We start from the raw sequence: 18,901 nt of genomic DNA, 5'->3' as shown, positions 1-18,901 counted from the left end.
CTGAGGCAGGAGGAATGCTTGAACCTAGGGGGGGGAGGTTGCAGTGAGCCGAGATCAGGACATGGTACCCCAGCCTGGGCAACAGAGTGAGATTCCATCTCAAAAAAAAAAAAAAAAAAAAATTGGTGCATCCTTCTGGTTTCACCTTTTCATAAATACCTTCTCAAGTAGGTATTTCTGTGGAGGTCAGCTAATGATCTGGTTTTGGTTTTTGTCAAAGACTGTCTCATTTAGCCCTTATTCTTGAATACTTGCTTAACTGGATATAGAATTCTATGTTTTGGTTACTTTTCTGAGACATCAAAGACACTTTTTCTGTCTTTTTCTTCTTTTGTTTTAAGGCTGGCTGTCAGCGTGCTTGTATTTATTGGTGAATAGTCTGCTTTCTCTTTTATTACTTTTATGATCATTGTCTTTGATGCCCTATATGTGCATTGTGACAGGTCTAGGAGTGCCTTTATTTATCCTACTTTGGATCTTCTATGATTCCTCAAACCGAGGATTCATGATTTTCTTCAATTCTGGAAACACTTTGGTCATACATATCCTCTTTGAATTTTGCCATTCTTGTTCTGTTCTCTACTTTGGGAAGTCTTGTAAGCAAACGTTAGACTTTATGCTTCCAACCAACCTTGTGTCTCTTTCAGGTCGTTCTTACTAAATATTGACAGATGCAAAAAGATAAACACAGTAAGATATCAAGAGTAGATGCAATGCACACCCAGGCACCAGCAGAGTCCTTGCAAGGCTTCCTGAGCCTGTCTCCATCCTACCCCTCTGCCAGGTAACTGCTGCCCTGCAATGTGTGCCAATCATCCTCATACTTCTCTTTTTAGTATTACCACAAATGTTTGTAACCCTAAACAGAGTATTGCTTAGTTTTTCAAGGTTTGGAATGTCTTGTAGATGGAATCATACTCTAGGTATTTTATGGCTTGCTTGTAATGCTTGACATTAACTGTTACCCATAATGTTAATTATTTAATTGTACATTTCTTTGGTATATTTTCTAAATGGTAATCATTTCATAGATAAATTTGTGTTGTTTCTTTGTCTCCAATCTTCTTACTTTTTGTTTCTTTTTCTCATTCCACTGACTGGGAAATCCAGTACAATAGAAGTAGCAATAACCAATTTTTCTGCCTTGTCCCTCACTCTAAATGGTACATGTGCAATGTTTTTCCATTATCTATGATGTGTTCTGTAGGTTTATAAAAAGCATGTAGACTTTGTCAGTGTATCCTTTCTACTCCTAGTTTGCTGTGTGGCTTTAAAAATTGTGTATAACGATGTTGTATTTTATCAAATGCTATTAAAAAAATCTATCGGTTGATTCTATGAAATTTCTTTAATCTGTTAATAATTGGTAAATTGTCTGAATTGATTTTCTGATGTTAAAAAATACCTTTGCCTCCTGGAATAACTCAATTTAGCCATGAATTATTTTGACATAAATTATTTTAAGGCATGTTTCTTAATTTCCAAACACATGCACTATACCTAGTTATCTTTTGTGTTATTGATTTTTACCCTAATTTCATTGTGGTCAGAGAAAATGGTCTGGATAATACCAACCCTCTGAAAGTTGTTGAGATTTGCTTTTCGGCCCAGTGTGCAATCAGAATTGGAAAGAACCCATGAGTGCTTGAGAAGAGAATGCATTCCCTTCTTGTTGGATCATGCTTGTTAATTGTGATGCTCAAGTCTATATACACTAACTGGTGGTTTTGTTTTTGTGTTTTGATTGCTTGATCTATTACTTTCTTGAGAGAAATGTGTTAAAATTTCTGTATATGATGGTAGATTTGTTTTATTCTTTTTATATCTGTTAATTTTATGCTTAGTATATTTTGATGTTAAGTTTTAAGATTAATGCAAGGTTGATGCTATTATATATTTCTGATGACTTGTTTTTCATTGTATGTGACTCTTTATCTCTAGTAATGCTTTCACCTTAAAGTCTGATAGAGCTGAAGTTTGAAAAAAAATTCCATCTGGTAATCTTTATCTTTTAACTGAGTCATTTTTCTATTTGTATTTTGTAACTACTGATATGTTGGGGTATAAATTACCATCTTATGTTATGTTTTTTATTAGTCTTGACTTTTGCACTTAATTTTCCTTTTATCATTGTCTTCTTTGGATGGATTGAGCTTTTGTTCCATTTCATTTCCCCCTTTACTCAACAAGAAACAATATTTCAATTTGTATTGCATAATATCTTAAAAAGTTAATGTTACTCAATAGTTTTATCCTCCTCATGAATAGTAAAAGAACCACAGAAAATAACCTCAAACACCCTCTGAGAATATATGCTTCGAGGCTAAGAAGGGCCAAAGGAAAGAAAGGAAGGAAGGAAGGAAGGAAGGAAGGAAGGAAAGAAGAAAGAAAGAATGAAAGAAGAAAGAAAGAAAAATAATTTTTTTTTTAAAGCACAAAGCTTTAAAACTTTATTTACCACTTTCTTTGCTCAACACTTTTTTCCCCCCCATCTGGGATTACTTTCATTCTGCCCTTAAAATTTCCTCCAGTGACTACTCATTGATAGCAAACTCTCAGGTTTTGTTTTCTGAAAATACTTCACCCCATTCTTAAAAGACATTTTTACTGAGTATGCAATTCTAAGTTGACAATCATATTCTTTTTTTTTTTCCCCAGAGATGAAGTTTTGCTCTTACACCCAGGCTGGAGTGAGTGGTGCGATCTCGGCTCACTGCAACCTCTACCCCCCAGGTTCAAGCGATTCTCCTGCCTCAGCCTCCCAAGTAACTGGGACTACAGGCACCAACCACCACGCCCAGCTAGTTTTTTTATTTTTATTAGAGACAGAGTTTTGCCATATTGGCCAGGCTGGTGTCGAACTCCTGACCTGAGGTGATCCACCCGCCTTGGCCTCCCAAAGTGCTAGGATTACAGGCGTGAGCCACTATGCCCAGCCGACAAATTCTTTAAGCACTTTTGGTATGTAAGGGAAGTGCTGTGAGGAAAAAGAGCGTGGTCCCTTTAAATAATGCGGAAGCAGGGAAGGGAAGTGCTGGTTAGAGTAGGGCGTGGTCCCCGCTAAGGCTCCAACCCCAGGGACCTAGGTGAGGACAGGCAAGTCCTGCATTTCCCAGCACCACCCTGGCCTGCCACGCCCCCATCGTGTGCCTATAAAAGCCCAAGATCGTAGCTAGGCGGAGACAGAAGTGGCTGGATGTGGAGAGGAGTGTATCCGGGAAGGAACACGCAAGTGGCCTGCCCTCCAGAGGAGCGCGAGCGAGGCACTAGCCATGCCGGCAGGTCAGCAGAACGCTGACCCCAGAGCAACGCCGAGGAGTTCGGCTGGGGCAGTCGGAGGAGCTTCTGGGCCGCCAAGCGGCCAGACTTCAGGGGAAAGCCGTCTGTCTTCTGGCCCCTTTATCGACTGAGAGCTACTTGCACTCGAAACTTCGAAACTTCGCCCTGATTCTCCACGCTCAGGTGGATAAGATTCACCCACACTGCGGGGGCGTGGGAGCTCCCCAGCCTGCCCCTCTGTATGCTCCCCTAGAGGTTTGAGCAGCGGGCCACTGAAGAAGCAAATCACACCCTCGTTGCACGCCACGCGAGAAGGACAAGGTAACTTTTCCTGTTTCACTTTGACAATACGATTCCCACGCGTTTTTCTTCCTAACTCTATAGTTACTGCTGAAAGTCAAGTTAGGATTGTTCTATTGTAAATGATCTCTCTTTTCTCTGCCTACTTTTAGGAATGTTCATTTAATCATTGATATTTGGTGGTTTTCTTAGGTGTTTAGCCATTTATTTTCTAGGATTCTTGGGCTCCTTGATCATAAGAATTAGGGTCCTTCAATAGTTTTGGTTGGAAAATTCTCAGCTGTTGTCTTTTCATATTTGCTTTCCCTTATTTTCTCCTCATGAATTCCAAGTAGATAGATGTTGGGAACTCTCATACTGTATTGCATGTGTCTTAAACTCTTTGCCATATTTATCTTTAGGAATCTGTGCTTATGTTAAAATGTACCCACAGGATTTTAATGTGTAGAGGTGACAGAGAGGACATGGATCTGTCAGTGCCACTGGGAAGAAAAGTTTATTACTCACAGTTCCCTAGCAGTGAGAGGCATTGCTTGCCATGAATAAACACATGGGGCAGCGTGAGAGCTGGTCAGGATGCAGGGTAGGAGTGAAAGAGAAGCACAGGCCGTAGCCTTTATTGAAGTTACTGCGGGAAAGTCAAGGCAGGGCAGAGTAAACTTGGCTAGTTTGAATAATTCTGGCAGGATTTAAGGCTTAGCAGCTGTCTGTAATTGGTCATTGGCCAGGTTGATTTGGAGCACGGAAATTACTGGCTTGGATTGTGAGAGTTAAAGGAGAAAGGTGGGGGTATGAACTTGGGATTGGTTGGTTTGTAGAGAAAAGATATGTTCACAGGTGACTTGTTTTATTACCTCTAGTAATTAGCCCTGGAAGTTGCAGTCTCCCAAGCTGGCAGGCTCCCACTCTAAGATGTCAAAACATCATAAAATAAAATTAAAAAAAATTAACACTGTGCTGTATTCGAGAAATTTTTCTTTATCTCTATTTTCTAGTTCACTGATTTTGTCTTTAATGGAATTGAAGCCTCTATTAAATCCATTTATTGAGTTTCTAATTTTAGATTATTATTTCTACAAGTTCTTTTTGTCTACTAAAATTTTTTTGCTTTTGCTTATTTTCCATTTCTTATTTTATTTACTTGAGAGTATTAAATATGACTATCTTATATTTGTTTGTGTGTGGTGATTCTAATGATTCAAGCCACTGTGGGTCTGATTCTGCTATCTGTTTTTTCTGTTGGCTCTCCCTTAAGTATTTTGTGATGCTTCACTGTGAGTTCATACTACTTGAAATTTAACTGGAAATTATTTGAAACTGGGATGACTGTATATTTTTCCAAAGAAAATTTGCATTTACTTTTGCTAGGTTTGTAGACACTGCTGACCTAGAATTGCCATCTACATTTTAAAATTTAAGGTCTTTTGACTCATTCAGTTAGGGCAACAGATTTGCATTATACTTAGCCTGTGATTACAAATTATCAGGGGAAATACTTTTTTCTCTCCATTCGGTGCCATTTTGCTACAGGTAATTTTTAATATTTCTTAAGAGGGGTGGTGTGGGGGTGTGCAACATTTATGGTTGATCTATAATCTGAGAATTTAACTGTTGAGAGTTCTGTTTTTATATAGGTGGTCTTTGATTAGATTCCACCTCTGTTGTGCCCCTGTAATTTTCCTTCTGGCCCCTAAACCCATAATGAAATTGTATTTTGTAGTTGCATTAGGTTTAACTCAGCCTCCAGGACTCATTATTTTTCTGTATCTCTACTATCGCTTCAAATTTTTTGGGCTTTCTTAAGCACGCTTACATTTTTCCATCTCCAAATTAATTAAATGTTATGTACTTTAAAATTATTTTATGCAGCATTTTCCTTTATGTTCAGTGGGAGATCCTATCAAAAACTGAAATCTCTCATTTTCCTATGTTTACTTCTCAGTTTGTGTTTTGGAATGTCATTTAATCTATTTTTTCAGTTAAGTTTCATTTCTCCTGTGTCTAATCTACTGTATCAGACTTTCTTTGAATTTTTAATTTTAATGATTATATATTTTTAGAAGTTACTTTTGTTTCATTTTCAGAATTCTCTGAAATTTATTATTGTATTTTAATCTTTGTTTAAATTCTTTCTTTAATATTTAAAAATACACTGTGCTTCCAGCCTCTATCTGAATCTTCTGTTATCTGAAGTTTTGGGAGTCTCATCACACTCTTACATGTCTGTTGATTATGGCAAATTATTTTTATCCACCTTTGCTATTTCTGATTTTGATCTTACATACAGAGGGAATGTGCCTGGATGCCTTCTGAAAGTTTTTTTTTTTTCCATTTGTTTCTGCCAAATCATTCAAGAATATCACTGAATCACAATTTATGTTAATTTCTTGGTCTGGAATTTCTTACTATGCAACTGTTACAAATTCCAACCTCAAAGTGAAGTGAAGTGTGAGCCCATCATACAAATTCTCAAAGAACACATTTTTTTCCTGTACTGAGATGAGCATTCTTGTTTTCTTCTTATGATTGTGCATGCATTTTTCTAGTCTTTTTGTTCCCTTCCTGAGAATTCTCCTTTATGAACCTTTTTCAGTTTCAATATCTTGTCTCCCTTAGGTTCAAGAACTCTTCTGTACCCATGTGGGCATTAAATCCCATTAAATGTGAATGTTTTTTCTTTTTCGTTTTTTTTTTTTTTTTTTTTGGAGGACGGGACGGGGATTGCCTGTGTAGTGACTTCTTGTCTCATCTCACTGACTCTCCTGATTGACCCTATCCTGAAGCTCTGCCTTCTCACCAAATCCTTGACATTACAATGGGCATGTGACCTTTGGTGTGGGCAATACGATAAAGCATCAAGATTCTCTTGACACTTTGGAGAATATCATGCTACATTGTACAGGTAAGGTATGAGAAGGAAACACAGAAAAAGAAACGACAGCCTTACTGGGAACAAGGGGAAAGAAGAGAGTCCGTTATCTGGTGTGTTTCTAAATAGACGTGTGTCTCTCCTATCTATATATGTGTATATATATATTATCAGCTTAACTTCAAGTACTAGACTTACTTGATTATTGAATGGCTGACCATTGGAGGAATCAGTGAAGATCAAGGATGATCATTCCATCAAAGGCAGGCGCTTGAGTGAAATGACTTCTATAGAGGCTTTGGAGGGAGGGCACAGACCAGTAGGACTCCAGTGGAAGATCAGAATATGTAGAATAAGATGAGATCATGGAGCCCTTGAATACCAGGCAGGTGGATGTAAACTTTATTCAGGAACCAATGGGGACCAATGAGTGGAGACAGATGGGCTGAAATGAGAGGTTTACATGACATAGATAAGAGATCCTGATTCTGGGAAGCTTGATGGGGAGGCAAGTGTGTGGGATGATTTTGAATGAATGAGGGGACATCAGTAAAAAGGAGAAAAAAACATTATTTGCATGTTTAAGTGAGAATAAAAGTACTCACAGTATGGTTAAGAAAAAGAATGAGCACAATTACTCACAATTGGAATTGGATGTGAGGAGATTAACCCTTGGGCAAAAAAAAAAAAAAAAAGCAGGCCTTAGATGTTCAAAAACAAATTCTCAAATAAGCTTGCTTTTGTTCAAGGCATGATGATACCTGGGGAGTCACCCTGGTTGTTGATTTGTGGAGGTCAGTCAAGAACTAAGCAGAAAGCCCTCCTGATTATTTAAAAAAATCAGTAGGCAGAGGCAGAGAAGCCAGGGAGGCCAGGATGTGGCAGAGGAGCCACAAGGCAGGTGTCCTGCTGGGGAGCTCGGAAGCAGCCAGGGGTCCCGGTAGGAGCTGGCAGAGGTTTGTATCCTAGTAATTTTGTTACAAAAAGGTGAAATCCAGCTTTGGTAACCAGCTTGTGACAAAGAAATTGCGTTTCCTGTTACTGTAAGTCTTTTAATAGTAGAAATGACCCTTGAGCAATGTGGGTTTAAACTTTGTGGGTCACTTATACAAGGATTTTCTTCCACCTCTGCCACCCCGATACAGCAAGGCCAACCCCTCCTCCTCCCCGTCAGCCCACTCAACACAAAGATCACAAGGATGAAGATCTTTACGATGATCTACTTCCCCTCAATGAATAGAAAATGTATTTTCTCTCCCTCATGATTTTCTTAACGTTTTCTTTGCTCTAGCTTACTTTAAGAATACAACATATAATACCTAAAACATGGAAAATATGTCTTCATCCACTGTTTATGTTACTAGTAAGGCTTCCGGTCAACAGTAGGCTATGAGTAGTTCCATTTTTGGAATCAAAAGTTAAACGTGGATATTTAACTGCATTGTGGGGTTGGCGCCTCTGTCTCCTAGCGTGTTCAAGGATTGACGGTATACTAAAACACGAAGATAAAACAGCTCTCCCTTCTCTCCTCACTCACATCGGCGCTGGTGTTGCTGCCTCTTCTACATGTGCTTTCTTTGGCAGTCTCTCTGACCTCCAAGCCAAGCTCCAGTCATCTGACCAGCTTCTCCCAGCCCCAGGCCCACTCAGCCTCAGTCTCCTTCTGCATCCTCCTCCCTCCCGCAGCATCCATTGTTTCTGATTCCCCTGCGTAGCTCTCCTGTCTATCTTTTCTTCTCCCACACCCAAAATAAAGGGCTGCCAAAGGCCTGCCTCATACACCTCATGCCCATCCCTGAACTTTCTTCTTTAAGGTCTTCCTTCTCCCCTTGGCTTCAGATGTCATGACCATGAAGGCCAATCTCAAATTTGGGTGTGTATCTATTCTTGACCTCGTAGTGAAGTTCCAGTGCCGCCTCATTACAATTAGAAGGGGCTCCAATTTGGCCATCTTAGCTGTTGTAGATTCATACTCGGCACATCGTATTTTCAGTCTGCACCTTCCAGAGAAACAGATCAATACTATCAATGTATCTTATCTGTGACACGCAGAGAGAGGGACAGAGAGAAGGGGAGAGGGATATTTATTTTAAAGAATTGGCTCATATGATCACGGGGGCTTGTAAGTCCGAAATCCATAGGAGCAGTTCAGCAGACTGGAAGCTCCAATAAGAGCTGATGTTGCAATCTTGAATCTGAAATCTGTGGGGTCACAGGCAGGCTATCCACTCAGGCATGGTTTCTAGGTTGTAGTTTTGAGGAAGAACTTTTTCTTGTTCTGGAAACCTCAGTCTTACTCTTAAGATCTTCAATTGATTAGATGAAGCCCACTCACTTGATGAAGGGTCATCTGCTTTTCTCAAAGTTGACTTTCAGTACATTTATGGTATTTTTGTTTGTTTTTAAGAGACAGGGTCTTGCTCTGTCACCCAGGCTGGAGTTCAGTGGCCTGATCACAGCTCACTGCAGCCTTGACCTCCTGAGCTCGAGTGATCCTCCCACCTCTTTCTCCTCAGTAGCTGGGATTACAGGAGTTAGTCACTGCTCCTGGCAATAGTATTTTGTAAATGTTAATCACATCTAAGAAATACCTTCACAGTAATATCTAAACTAGTGCTTGACCAAACAGTTGGGCAGTGTAGCCTAGCCAGGTTGACACACAAAATTAGCTATCACATTCTGTGTTTAGGCTTGCTTTTAATGGTATCAACCGCAAATTCCAGAGATACTGTTGAGTTCTTCTACTCCTTGTCTTTGAAGTCAGCCAAGCTCAGTTCCGCCATCGCTATCTATTTGATCTTAGGTGACTTGTCTGATCTTGTCAAGATTTAGTTTTCTGTCACACATGGTGGTTCATGCCGGTAATCCCAGTACTTTGGGAGGCCAAGGTGGGTGGATCACTTGAGCCCAAGAGTTCGAGACCAGCCCGGACAACACACAAAACCCTGTCTCTACAAAAAAATACAAAAATTAGCTGGGTATGGTGGTGTCTGCATGTCGTTAACAGCTACTCAGGAAGCTGAGGTGAGAGGATTACTTAAACCCGGGAGTTCAAGGCTACAGTGAGTTGTGACTGTGCCACTGCACGCCAGCCTGGGTGACAGAGTGAGATCCTGTCTCAAAAAAAAGGATTGAGTTTTCTTATACATAGATGGGACAAAGAGCAGTACCTGTGCCTCTCACAGACCTGAAATGTGGGGAGGCACACACATTCCCGAACCCCGTAAGTTTGGCCCTCAAAGTTTTGACTCCCTAAGTCTGACCCTGCCCTGGGAATGGCGGCTGGGTCACCTGATTTAGCCACTGCACCCGCACTGCAGCGTGGCCTCACCGTGTCCATTTGGCAGATCAGAAATTGAAAGGTTAGAGTTTGCCAGTAGTAATAGTGATTGCAAATGCCAGAGCTGGAATTTGGGGTGAGAGTGTTCTGAAACCAAAGCCAGACATCCTTTTCACTGCACCAAACTGGGGGTGGTTCCCAAGTGCTGGCAAAGCTGAATAGGGTGGACCTGAGGTGTGAACACACCTGTCTCCTCTCATCCACGCACCATCCCCATGGAGCCTGGAGCACACGATATATGTGTCCCTGGGTTGGGGGCCACTTAAAATCTAGCTCACCAAGCTTCTCACCTCACTCAAATTGCCCCTCCCTTAATGCTTAGAAGAAACAGACAAATCACAGAAAACGTGATGGATAACATAAGTTTCTTTATTAACAATCAAGATAGATAGTCTTCCCAAACTTCTGCCTTTGTTTTGCTATAAAATACAATTTTCTTTGCACTGTACGAGTCTCAAGCAGCCCATTAAGACTCACTTGCATTCTGTTTGTTTTACTTTAGGGAAAATTAAGTCAGGAGAGAAATCCAGTATATAGTTTTAAAACTCGAATCCAATAAAGATGGAAAGAATGCCTTTCCTGGAAAACCGAGCTTTGCTCTCATGTCCCCTACACTGTAAACTTCTCATATCCAGAGAGTGGAGTCCCACTTTATCTGTCTTTAGTGCTGTACTTCTCTGTGGTTTTGTGATTTTTCTCTGGAAATGTCTGTTTTCCTGCAGTGTGACCTTCTTGAAGGCAAAGCCTGGGACCCTTTCACCTTTGAAACTTCCATACTTAGGCAGGTGGTAGACACTCAAAAAATATTGAAAGAATATAGGGAAAAAGCAAGGGCAGGAAGGAGGGTGTAAGGAAAAAAGACTGCCACAGGGGCAGAAAATGGGAATAAACCAAGCCACTTACTGGTTCCTAGGCATTAACGCTGATTGAGTTTCACTACATTTTCTTCAACCCGATTGTTCCCGTCAAACAGAGACGGGACCATCACTAGGTCATATTCTTCCTGAAGGGCCACTTCCCTTGCCAGTAAGACATGAGCATCGCATGTTAAGGAGAGAGAGTACCTCGACTTGCTTATTAGTTACAGCTTCTCTGCAGCTCACAGAGCTGGTTTGTGGCCTATCAGGCATGAAGAAATGGAGCTTGAAAGTTTGCCAGCAGACAACTTAGCTTTCTAAATAAAAGCTGAGGCCCCGAGAGCACGGAGGCCCAGGAGTCTATTCACAGTGTAGAGAGGGAAAGCTCTGTGCTGTTTCCATACGCATAATATGAAAACAAGCTATATGACATTATCCACCTTTGCTTGCTTAGTAGTGAAAAGTACCTTGAATAGAAGGATCCACCCTCTTCATCTGTTGATCTAATCTACAGGCAATGGCTATAGTGATAGCTATATCCATGGGTGGGTATTATGTTAATTGTTTTACTTCATTGACTCATTGGGAGAGTCTCACAATATGGGTGATGTTGTCATCTCCTTTTTAGTCATGAGGAGTCTTGGGACCAAGAGCGGTTTCCTGACTTGCCCAAGACCTTACCTCATGGGGGAAGATCCAGAACTGGGATCCTTGGTGGTCTGGCTCCAAAGAGCATGTCTGACCACCGAGCCGCATACCCTTGTTTTTTTGTAAGGAGGAAGTATTTCAAACAAGAACACTTGGATTTCCCTAGAGATGGGGAAAAAAGTCATGAAAATGAGCTTTGGAGCTAGAGGCCGTTATCCTTAGCAAACTAATTCAGGAACAGAAAACCGAATAGCGCATGTACTCACTTGTAAGTGGGGGTAAAATGATGAGAACACGTAGATGTGTAGAGGGGAACAGCAGACCCTGGGGTCTGCCTAGGGGTGGAGGCTGGGAGGAGGGAGAGGAGCAGAAAAAATAACTATTGGGTAGTAGGCTTAGTACCTGGGTGACAAAATAATCTGTACAACAAACCCCATGGCACAAGTTTACCTATATAACAAATGTGCACATGTACCCTTGAACCTAAAATGAAAGCTTAAAAATCAAATGATCTTTGTATGTTTAGAGTACAATGCGCATTTATTTGAGGAGAGCGTTTATATATATTTTGTTAGCTTGTAAAAACTGAGCATGACCTTGATATCACCATCAGCCCCTGAGATGTAGACCGAGGCCTACTTACAGCGGGGGCATGTGTCTGACGCGGTTGCCCTCTGAACTGTGGCTCTCCTGCTGGTGTTTCTGATGAGAGCCCTTCTGGGTTCTCTCGAGGGAGGTTCCTCGTGTAGGTCATCCCATGTGGTGACCGTTCCTAGAGCCTATCACTTGTTCTTCTACTTGTTGGACCAGGTTTTAACTAACCGCTTTCACCTCTTTGTCAAAAGCTTCTGTCGCATACCCCAGAATCACAGATCTCAGGATGATGTGTCTGGTGCTTTCCTTCCCTGAAATTCAATAAAGAAATAAAGATTTCAAGAAACAATGTTTTTAGGTATCTCAGCCATTTCTCAGTGGGTGTGACTAATTCAGTTCAACTAGCTTTTGTTGAGTGTCCATTATTGTGTCCAATAATCACAGTGCCTGCATTTTTGTTCAGGCTTTCCTCATTTTAAAGCACTTTTGTAAACAGTCTAGGCGAGGCTGTATTGGAGGGGGCAAGGCTGTGTGTTGTAAAGATCAGGGATGAGAGGATGCGGCATGAGCCCACTAAAGCAAAGGGCTGGTTATCTCTTCTGGCTTGGAGGCTTTGTCAGGGGTGTCCTCAGAGCCTTCAGGTCATTTGATGGGCTGATTCAGGAGGAAGATGTACTCTGCATTCGCTCAAAGGAGTAGAAGCACCAGATTTTGCACCATGGAGAAGATCTTTCTTACAACTCTTGTGTCCAACAACAGAATGGACTGCATATGACGTTGGCAGCTCCCCAGCTAAGAAGCTGGTCAGGCTGAGTAACCAGTGTGACCGGGGAGAGGATACCAGCAGGATTCGCTGTCCCCTCATTTAGCTAGGATCATGTGATCTGGGGCCAGATGACCTGGATTCTCATCTTGGCTACACCACTGGCTCGTGGTGTGAACTTGAGAACTCACAATCTCTTTTTTTTTTTTTGTTATTGCAAAAAAAAATTTATTGCTATTTGAACCCTGCTTTCATGCCTCCATTTCCCAGAAAATGAGCCACGGGAGACACCAGGAGAGGCAGGAGACCATCCTCCTTGCACAAAACCCACTCCCTCGGATGCTGTCCTCAGCGAGGGTGGCTGGGGCCAACCAGGGGCCCACCCGCAGAGTGGCAGTGGAGGCAGGTTGACCCTGCAGACATTGAGCACTGTGGCGAAGGTCCTGGCCTTCCGGTAGAAGAAGAGCGACTTCTCGCGGTCCAGGAGGAAGTTGTGGGAGGAGAACTCACAGTCTCTCCCTCATTTGGCTGCTGAGAGGACTAAGTGGGTTAAGGTGAACTGCTTAGAACAGTTTTTAGTAAGTCAACAATAAATATTAGTGGTTATTTTTGTTTTTTTGTTTTGTTTTGTTTTTGAGACGTAGTCTCACTCTGCAGCCGGGCTGGAGTACAGTGGCGCGATCTCGGCTCGCTGCAACCTCCACCTCCTGGGTTCAAGCAATACTCCTGCCTCAGCCTCCTGACTGGTTGGGACTACAGGCACTTGCCACCATGCCCAGCTAGTTTTTGTATTTTTAGTAGAGATGGGATTTCACCATGTTGGCCAGGATGGTCTGGATCTCTTGACCTAGTGATCCGCCTGCCCCACTTCGGCCTCCCAAAGTGCTGGGATTATAGGTGTGAGCCACCGCACCCAGCCCAAATGTTAGTAATTATAAAGGACATCTTCCAACTCCATTTGTGTGTGATTATAGTGTAATATGCTACAGTGGCTAGTCATGAATAATCATTACAGAACACTGAAGAAATAGTATTATGAGTTATTAATGACAACTTTTAAATTACCATATATTAGAGGTAATAAAATAAGGTGGGAAGAGTAGGAGATGCAAACAAGCAGAGGACACACTTCCTGGGTTCGGGGCTTCCCAGTCCGGTTGGGAAGACATGATGCATAAGATGATAACTTATAATGGCAAACAGTGCAGGATAGAATGCTTCATGAGTGGTCTGGAAGTCAGTTAAGAGAGGACATCACCAAAGCAGGACTTGAGTTCAACACCCAGGTTTCTGTCAAATAATGGTATGTAACATAGAACCCGATGTCTCATTGGCTGAAAACAACAAGCAGTGATTGCTCACGGTTGGGCCTGTGGGTCAGTGACAACTCAGCTGGGCAAGGCTGCAGGCTCCGGCTGTTGGTTCAGGGCTTCTCTGCGTGGGTTTTGTCTTGAAACTCGGGGTGAGGAAACAGCCCTCAGACGAGGTGAATTCTCATGGTGGGGGGGGATGTGGGGTAGGATCATTGGCAACAGGGGATCCTCCCATGGCTCTGGCTTGGAAGTGGCCCAGCCACCCCTTTCCATTGTCCAAAAATGGCCACATGGCCAAGTTCAGCATCAGCAGAGCAGGGATACCTATTCTGGTGAAAGTGAAGCATGGCAGGGGTGAGAGGGAAGGGAATATTGTGAGGAAATAGTGTACAGCCTACACAGATTGCTTTCAAATGTGCACGTTAACGTTCAGTAATTGCCTTGAAGAAAAGAATCAGCATTATCCTGCACACGATGGGCATGCAGTAGTCAGGCATGGTGGCTCACACTTGTAATCTCAGTTCTTAAGGAGGCTGAGGTTCGGAGGCCCACTTGAGGCCAGGAATTTGAGACCATCAACCTGGACAATATAGCAAGACCCCATTTCTACAAAATTTGAAAAATTATCTGAGTATGGTGGCATGTGTCTGTAGTCTTACCTACTTGGAAAACTGAGGCAGGAGGATCTCTTGAACCCAGCAGTTCAAGGCTGCAGTGAGCTATGATTGCGTCACTGCACTCCAGCTTAGGTGGCAGAATGAGATATCTCTAAAGATAGATAGACAGAAAGATAGATAGATAGATAGATAGATAGATAGATAGATAGATAGATAGATAGATAGATAGATTTGGGTGATTTTCGTATGATATTTTAAGTGAAAACCCACATCATAGGCAATTCATCAGCCACAGCAAAATACCCAACAGGTTTGTAACCACAGGCCACCTGGCCCACCTGGAGATAGGATAAGATACTGAGGAGGACAGCCCCTCCTCCCAGGGTGCTCATGCTTTGATGAGGAGACAAACAGGAGGGCTGTAATTAGGTCAGAGCTGAGGTCTCTACCTCTCACCACTCAATACTTTGAAAATAGGCTGTTACCAAATGTGGCTCTGAAGTCCTGTGGTAAATTGGGCAGTCCTGAATGCACTGTAATTTCCAGGGGCTCACTGTGTTGACTTTATGATAAGGCCCCCAGGAGAGGTCAGATAATACTTTGCCTTGTGGCAAATGGATTTTCTTTTTTTTTTTTTTTTTGAGACGGAGTCTCCTCTGTCACCCAGGCTGGAGTGCAGTGGCCGGATCTCAGCTCACTGCAAGCTCCGCCTCCCGGGTTCCCGCCATTCTCCTGCCTCAGCCTCCCGAGTAGCTGGGACTACAGGCGCCGCCACCTCGCCCGGCTAATTTTGTATTTTAGTAGAGACGGGGTTTCACTGTGTTAGCCAGGATGGTCTCGATCTCCTGACCTCCTGATCCGCCCGCCTCGGCCTCCCAAAGTGCTGGGATTACAGGCGTGAGCCACCGCGCCGGGCCTGGCAAATGGATTTTCTTAGTGAAGTTTCTCTCCACAGTTTGGTCGCTGGAGGATATTGTTCTCATACCCATACCTCTGAAATGAAAGGTGCTGGCAGTTCACCTCCTTGTCTTCCAATCGATGGGTCTAGGACACATCCACACGCAACAGGCCGCAGAAGCTGGTGCCAGAGCCGTGGTTGGGAGAATTGCCTCGCTGGCTTCATCTCCAGTCTGGAAAGAGGAGGATGGACACCTTTGGGGGTGGACTAAAGTGTATAAACATCACAGTATCTAGTGCCTGTCATTTGACAAGCGTTTTGTTGGTGCCTCTGCATGCATCATATATTGATGCCCACCATGTCTTCTGGGCGAGGAACTACTCCCCTGTGTGAGGTCTAGAGAGACTGGATATCTAGATCAGTCTACCACCAGAGGTTGGGCTTCTACTTTTTTTTCCTTTTATTTAAATCAGACCTTTTTAAGAGTCTGAGAGAGTAGAATGACAGATCCCGATCCCAGAAACTGGGAAGGGTAGTGGGAGGGGGAGGGGAGGGGGATGGTAATGGGGACAAAAATACAGTTAGGTAGAATAAAGACCGGTCTAAGTGCTTTGACCAGCGGCCAGCACAGCAGGGTGCTGGCAGTCAGCAGTAATTTATCATATGTTTATAAATAACTAAAAGAGTGTACTTGGATTGTTTGTAACACAAAGAAAGGATAAATGCTTGAGGTGATGATACCTCATTTACCCTGATGTGGTTATTATGCATCTCATGTCTTTGTGGAAATATTCCATGTACCCCGTAAATACCCTGCTATGTACCCATAAAAATTTTAAAAAGGAAACTGAGGTAAACCTTTGACCCTCTCTCCTGAACAATGTGTAAATGGACAAACACACACAATTTGCAGACAATGTCAAAGGGTTCACTGATGTTTTAAAAACCATTCATGGAAGATGTAGATAGAGACCAGTTGTGGTCCGACTAACAGCTAAAGGGTGGAATTAAAACCCCTCCAACAGCTTTTTGGAAGAAAAGGTAAGGTGCTGTGAGAACAGAGTCACCTCTTTGTTGAAAACAGATGTGTGACTGACATAATTCACACACGCATACATATACACATATGCATACACACATGTACACGTGTGCACACAGGCATAAACACACATACACAAACATACACATGCACACGTATGAGCACTGTGCACACTCCAAACCCACATTTATTGGACTGACTGATTCTTAGAGTCGTTCTCACTCATCATGAGATGCCCAGTCCAGCATAATCTTCTCGTTTTATTGGAAGCAACAGACCACAAAGGCAGGGTTGTAGAAATTCTTGTGAGGACATCTTATTTGAGAAGGTCCCAGTTCTTTCTCACTGATGCTAAGTCAGACACGAGAAGAAAACCCTCTTCAGGCATTTTGGCCAAATTCAAATAGGTCAGAGACCCAGAAAGAGTAATGAACTTGCAGGAACTTTTTTCCGACTGAGGGGACCACATCACCTATTATCCCTTAACTAGGCAGTTTCCTCAGTGAATCATGGGAGCTTGGACAGGCTGAAGAAAAACCAACAGTGCATTTTCACTAAAGCATCATATGATCTTTCCTACTGTCTCAACTACCCCAGAAATTGTGTCATCCTCTTAAAAGGGACCCAGTGAAGGCTTGATGTGCCTTTTATATGCAGTGAATATCGTGTGGCTTCAATCTTGATGAACTGGCTGTGCAGAATATATTTCATTTCCTTGTTTTGAGTCATGCTTAATGTGGTTCCCTATCATTATAATTTGTATGATGATGAACAAATTGCTGTGGTAAAGATGGACAATACTCCCACCTGGTAAAAATTCAGTAGTGACAAATGAGGTGAATCAGACATCCTCAAAGACTCCCCCAAGTGCTCTGGAAAGAGACTTGACATTTGTGCTGGTGGTCGTTCATTTCAAAGGAGGAACAGAAATATTATGAAAGGAGAACCAGGAACAATGTCAGGAATGCTGCACTGTGCTTGGAAGGGAGACAACGGAATCAATCAGTGGATCGAGCCCTTCATCCAACAGTCTGCTCATATTCACAGAGTCCCTGCTCGAGCCAGTCACTAGGCTGGTCCTAGGGACAGAGGGGCAGATAACAGTGACGTGGAGCTTTCTGTTCTGCATGGAGTCACGTTAAACATATGGCGAGTGGGTCTTCCTTTGCTTTGCCAAAGTGCGTTCACAGGATGCTCCTGCACATGGAGCAAGTTGGGTTGAATACATATTACTTCCTCAGGAAATAGCTCCCTGAGGAGGTTATCTGTATTCATGATCTGGAGAAAGAGTTGAAATTACTCAGGCAAAAACAGGGAGGTGGACAAGAGGGAGGAGGGATTTCTAGGCAGAGGAAACAGTATCTATGCGTCTACAATGGCCCTGAGATTGGACAAAAAAAAAAAAAATAAACATGGCAGAGGTGGCAAGAGGCCAATAGGCTGGATCACAGTGATTGAAGAGAAGCTGAGGGGTAGGGCTGGGGCCAGAGAGGCACAGACCCTTGTGGCCCTGGAAAGGATTTTGAAGCTGGATTTGACACAGAAGGGTTTTAGCATGGCAATTCCATAATAAGATGGTCGTATTAAAAAGATCATGCAAAAATTATTGTGGACAGGATGAGAGTGTTTGCAAGAAGACAAACCAGAGCCCCAAATGACCATGTTTTAGCCAGAGATGCCTTTGCTTTAGATGACTGTGTTGACCATGGGGGTGGAGAGAAGTGGATGCATGCAAGGGATATTTAAGAAGCAGAATTGATAGGACTTGGCCATTGGTTGGATGCGGGGATGAGAGCTTTGCTGGATGGCCGAAGTATGTGTCTTTGGGGAGACAAAGGGGACGTGAGAGGCCAACTGTGCCGTAGTAGTAGCCACGGTGGACATCTATTGTTTTCTGTGTCTTCAGTATAGTGTTTAGTTGTTTATGTGCAATAATTTATGCAGCCATTGCATAGTTCATTACTTCTAAGAAAACTTCCTCCTAATCTAGGTCCTTGTCATTTATGTCTGTTCTACTTCTAAGGAAGAGGAAGAAGTGACTTTCTCAAGGCCGATGTGTAAGTGTCCACTGCATAGGAGCCCTGGACTGCTGCCATGGATACAAAGCCAGGACAGATAGAGCTGCACCATTGCTTTTAAGAAGTCTGTCCTTCAGTAGGAGAGATAGAACCCACAGACCTGCACACAGTGAGGGGCCATTTAAATGCAACACAGTGCCAGTGAGAATAAGCTTCGCAGACTTAGTGCCCACGTGCAAGGAGGAGGTGCATAGGCTTACCTGAGAAGTGAGGAGTGAGAAAGACTTTCTGGAGGGGTGGAATGTAAGCTTGTCCCCTATCAAATAAATACATTTCACAATAGTTTTAGGTTTACAGAAAGTTTGT

This window comes from Rhinopithecus bieti, unplaced genomic scaffold, assembly GCF_001698545.2.
Source record: "Rhinopithecus bieti isolate Rb0 unplaced genomic scaffold, ASM169854v2 scaffold_1014, whole genome shotgun sequence".
NCBI classification, from domain to species: Eukaryota; Metazoa; Chordata; class Mammalia; order Primates; family Cercopithecidae; genus Rhinopithecus; species Rhinopithecus bieti.
Note: the sequence above shows the minus strand (reverse complement) of the source record.